This window comes from Vombatus ursinus, unplaced genomic scaffold (genome assembly GCF_900497805.2).
Source record: "Vombatus ursinus unplaced genomic scaffold, bare-nosed wombat genome assembly UNPS02003292.1, whole genome shotgun sequence".
In the NCBI taxonomy this organism is placed as follows: domain Eukaryota; kingdom Metazoa; phylum Chordata; class Mammalia; order Diprotodontia; family Vombatidae; genus Vombatus; species Vombatus ursinus.
The window spans coordinates 19,231,049-19,236,520 of record NW_020943070.1 but is presented as its reverse complement, the minus strand read 5'-3'; the positions used below and the strand labels follow the sequence as shown (position 1 = coordinate 19,236,520).

At 40.1% G+C, this 5,472-nt stretch overlaps 1 pseudogene; it reads right to left on the bottom strand.

Annotated features, from left to right (window-relative positions):
• Positions 1 to 215: 215 nt before the first annotated feature.
• LOC114050456 lies at positions 216 to 3,035 on the bottom strand (annotated as a pseudogene).
• Between the last annotated feature and the right edge of the window lie 2,437 nt (positions 3,036 to 5,472).

Sequence of the window (5,472 nt, the reverse complement as noted above, 5' to 3'; positions counted from 1 at the left end):
TTGTTTCTATGATTTGTTTTTTGACATTTATTATTTAGGATTAGATTATTTAGTTTCCAATTAATTTTAAATCTATCTTTCCACTGCCCTTTGTTGAATGTAATTAAAAAAAAATGCAAACTACTGAGACTGTTTTAATAGAGCTTTTTTAAAAACATTTTTACAATCAAAAAGAACAATGGAATTACATTTCCCCTAGGGAAGGGGTTAAAGGCTTAAACCTTAATTATTTCTTCAGGTAATAATTGCTTCTTCCTCCTCTTGTACCTGGATTTAGATTTGAAGTTTCCTCCTCTCCTTGGGTGGAGTAATCTCATCTGTTTCCATTCTTCAAAGGTGGGGCCAGCTTGCTAGTGTTGGTAAATTCCTCATCAAACACAGATTTCTTCACTTTCTTTTTTTTCCTGCCTGGGCCTGGCTCCTCCTCAGGCATACTTTGTGCCTTCTTGGCCCTGGGATTTCTCTTTAGCCAATCCCTCAGCAAACATTTGTGACTTTAGGATCTCAAATTGAGACCTTTCTTCTGGTGTTGATGAGGTTGGGATCTGGACCCCAGAAAGGAAAAACCCTGGACTTTCCCATATGGCCAAATCTCTGGCATTTGCCTGAAGCTATAATACCATCAACCAGCCTCGGCCTTACATAGTGGCTACACCCAATCTCCCAATTCTGTTACCCTTAAGGTAGCCTAGCTCTTCATTGTCTTACCTCCCTATGGCCCCTGACCACTTCCCACCCTTAATCCTAGCTAGACTCCATTCTCCCTTGGCCACATGGTCCAGGTCCCTGCCTTTCTATTACCTCATAGTCCCTACAGACTGCTTGGCCACTCCTAGATGCCTCCCATAGTCTTTCTGTATATAAGGTCCATCTTGTCTCTGTTAAGGTGCTCAGATTCTTACAATCTAGCCAATAGCTCACTAATGTTCAGACTCCTTAAGAGTCTGTCCAATATGATGGATGTTCTGATAAACATTATCTTTGGCTGAAAGAAGGCTTGGGTCAAATTCTTTCAGGCAAGATCTGTGTGTTGTGATTTTGGGGTCCCAGCACCCCTAAATCCCTAAACCTCATCAGTGTCATTTTCCCCTTTTTCTTGTAGCCCTTCATAAACTTTTTTTCTCTTTTTCTTTCCCCTCAAAGCAAAGTCAAACTCTTGTAAGGCCGTTCAATTTTTTCCTTCTTCCTCTCCTCTTTCCTCTGGAACCAGGTCCATTCTGGCTCTTCATTCTCTTTCTCTAGGAGCCATTTTGCTATATTTATTTGGGCTTCTGAGTGCTGCATCTCCATCTCCTCAGTCTCTAGTCTCAAGACTGCATACACATCTTTCTCCATCTTCTCAATCTTGTTTCAGAATTTTAAGATTACATCTTGAGGAAGGATCCTGGCCTTCACAGGTGCTTTGGTTGATTTCACAATCTCCTTTAACATCTCACAATCCTCCTCTCCCACTAGGGAGACAGAGTGTCCAGCCCTCCCAGCACATACTGTTTGGCCTACTAGATGCACATAATGCTTGATGGTGTTGGGCATTGTAAAGTTGATGACTGTTTTGATACCTTCAATGTCTACTCCCCAGGCTGCCACATCTATGGCCGTCAGGATGTTAATCTGCTCATCCTTGAAGCACCTTAGGGCTTCCAGATGCGGTGTTTGAGAGATATTGCCATGCAGCTCTCCCATCTGCAGCCCCATAAGCCCTAGAAGGATGTGTATACGATGAGCCTGCTTCTCAGTGTGGGTGAATAGCATCCCATCATCTGTAAAAGTTCATGTCAAAAAGAGCTGACATGATAGCTTCCCATTCTCCTTCTCCATTAGGTTGGATTCAAATGAATTTTTGCCTTAGGAATGGAGCTACATTAGTTTTGCTATTCACAAAGATCCAGACAGAATTCATTAGTGAGATTGAGGCCAGATCTTTCACCTCATCTGTCATGTTGGCTAAGAAGAGCAAGATCTGGTGGTGGTGGGAACACAACTGAATAATTTATTTGTTCCTCAGAGTACCCATCTAGCATCCTGTCAGCTTCATCCAAGATGAGTTCTTCGATACTACTCAAATGGAAGGAAGGGCAATTGTGCAGATGGTCAGTGAGCCTGCCAGGTGTAGCAATGAGGATATTTAGTCCAGCCTGAGGAGCTGCCTCCTGGGATTTCACATCCAAGTCACCCACTGCAAGGCAGGCGGTAACAGTGCTAAACTAGGCCAGCTGCTTGGTGACAGAGTGTACCTGAATGCCAGTTCTTGAGTAGGAATTAGCACAAACACATGGGTTATGAGAGTCTGTCGAGGTTTGCAGATAAGATGCTCTGAGACAGGAACAGCAAAAGCAGCTGTTTTACCTGTTTCAGTGGCTGTACAAGCACAGATGTCCTTCCCTAACAGCCCCATGGGTATGCAGGCCTTCTGGATTGGGGGAGGTTGCTTGAAACCCATGGCTGTAATGGTCTTTAGGAGAGGTTGAGATAGATTCATGGCCTGGAATGTGAGGTTTTCATCATACTGAGAGGCATCTTCAAAAAAACCTGTTTCCTTCTCCTCTTTCTTCTGTTTCTTCATTTTCTTTATTTTCAGCATATCTGCTTTGGTGATGATGTTGTCATCAGCTGTTGAATACTCCGATTCTGATTATTCCTCTTTTGCTTCTTCCTCATGTTCTTCAGAGTCGTCTTGGTTTTCCTTCCCAGAACCCTCATTTTCTTCCTTCTCATCTATTGTTTTCCCAAATTTGCCTTCTTTTTCCTCATTCTTCCATTTTTTTGGACTTTCTCAATCTTGTCATCTAATGTTGTGGCTGTTCTCTTCTTGTTGAGTTGACTCATAACATCAGCCATAGCCCAGCTTTCATCATATGCTCCCTTTTTTTCAGTAAAAAACAAAGTCTGGATTGAAATCAACACTCCAATTCTTCTGCAATGCCTGCTTTTTTCTGTCCAGCACAATGGGCTTCTCTTCCTCTGTCAGACTCTGGTCCTAGGGGCCCCGCATCCTCTTCGCCAATAGTCCCAATCAAGTCTAAACCCTGAAGCATGGTATCTCCCCAAACACTTCCCTTGAATGTAATTTTTATTGCATTATGATCTGAAAAGAACATATTCAATATTTCTGCCTTTCTATACTTGATTTTGAGGTTTTTATGCCCTGTTACCTGGTCAGTTTTTGTGTAGGTGCCATGTGCTGCTAAGAAAAATGTATACTCCTGTCATATCTAAATCTATTTATCATCATAGTTTCTTTCTTTTTTTTTTTCTTCTTTTTTTGGCTAGGCAATGGGATTAAGTGACTTGCCTAGGGTCACTCAGCTAGTAAGTGTTATGTGTCTGAGGATAGATTTGAACTCAGGTCCTCCTGAATCCAGGGCTGGTGCTCTATCCATTGTGCCACCTAGCTGCCCCTAGTTTCTTTCTTGTTTATTTTTTGGTTGAATTTATCGAGTTCTGAGAGGGGACAGTTGAGGTCCTCCACGAGTATGGTTTTGCTGTCTATTTCTTCCTGTAACTCACTTAACTTCTCCTTTAAGAATCTGGATGCTATACCACGTGGTGCAAAAATGTTTAGTATTGATATTGCTTCATTGCATATGGTACCTTTTAGCAAAATGTAGTTTCCTTCCTTATCTCTTTTAATTAACTCTATTTTTGCTTTTATTTTGTCTGAGATCAGGATTGCTACTCCTGCTTTTTTTTTAACTTCAGCTAAAGTATAATAGATTCTGCTCCAGTCCCTAAACTTTACTCTGTATGTCTCTCTGATTCAGGTGTGTTTCTTGTAAACAACATATTGTAGGATTCTGGTTTTTTTATCCACTCTGCTATTGATTTCTATTCTATGGGAGAGTTCATCCCATTCACATTCACAGTTATAATTACTACCAGTGTATTTCCCTTTCTCCTATTCTTCCTCCTGTTTGTCCTCTCTTTTCACCCTTTCCCTCCTCACCAGTGTTTTGCTTCTGTCTACCATGTCCCCTGATCTGCCTCAGGGCCTTCCCCCCCCCAACCCCCACCTCCCCCACCGCTTGGTCTTTACTTGGTCTCCTCCCCTCCTATTTCCCTGTTGGATAAGATAGATTTCTATATTCAAGTGCTTGTGCATTTTATTTCCTCTTTGAGCTAATACTGAAGAGAATAAGGTTCAAGTGAAGCCCATCTTCCTCTCCATTGTAATAGGTCTACAAAAGACCTCTTTCAAAAAAAGTGCCTCTTCATGTGAAATAATTTACTCCATTCTACCTCTTCCTTCCTTCTGCACCCACTGTATTCCTCTTTCTCATCCCTTATTTTTTTTAATTTCATTCTCTTAAATTCATCTTATACCAGTATCCTCTGTCTGTGTATATTTCTTCTAACTGTACTATTAGTGATATAATGTTTAAGAATTACAAGTATCATCTTCCCTTGTAGGGATGTAAACAGTTTAGCTCTTTGAATCTCTTATATTTTATTTTTCCTTTTTACCTATTTATGGTTCTCTTGGGTCTTAATATCTGGGATAAAATTTTTGGTTTAGTTCTAGCCTTCTGCTTATAAAAGCTTGAAATCCTTCCATTTCATTGAATGACCATTTTTTTCTCTTGATGTATTATGCTTAATTTTGTGGGGTAAGTGATTCTTGGTTGTAGTCCTCGCTCCTTTGCCATCCTGAATATCATGTTACATGACCTTTGATCTTTTAAGGTTGCATCTGCCAAGTCTTGTGTAATCCTGATTGTGGCTCCCTGATATTTCAGTTGTTTTCTTCTGGCCACTTCTAGTATTTTTTCCTTGACCTTATAGTTCTGAAATTTGGCTATAATGTTCCTTGGGGTTTTTATTTTGAGATCTCTTTTCCTGAAGTGACTGGTGCATTCTTTCTATACTTATTTTGTCCTCTGGTTCTAGGACATCAGGGAAGTTTTCCTTGATAATTTTTTTTTCTTTCTTTCTTTTTTTCTTTTCTATTTATTTTAATTTTAATTTTTGGAATAAAACAAGCAGTATAATAAAACACAGTATAATAAAAGAAGATGGCTTGTCATTGTTTGTTTTTCAATTGTGAATCATAGAATTAAAACCTTAAAGATCATTTAGCTCCATTTTCATATTTTCCAGACTGAGGGCCAAAGAGATTCAGTGACTTAACCAAGGTCACATAGGATCAAGTGCTTAAAGCTAGATGGAATATTAGAAATCCAGTTACTGCCTTTTCCTTTAACTTTCATGACACTCTTCTCTGCTGGTTCTCTTCCTACCCATCTGACTTCTTCAACAACTCCTTTTCTAGACCATCATCCATCTCCTACCCATAGCTATCCCCAGAGTGCTGTCCTCTGCTATCTCTTTGTTTTTTTTTGTCTATATACTCTTTTGGATATGCACCCGTTTATTTTAAAATCATCTCTACATAGATGACTCACAAATCTACATATCTAGCCCTAATCCTTCCCCTGAAATCCATTCCCACATCTTACCTGAGACATATCCTCCAGG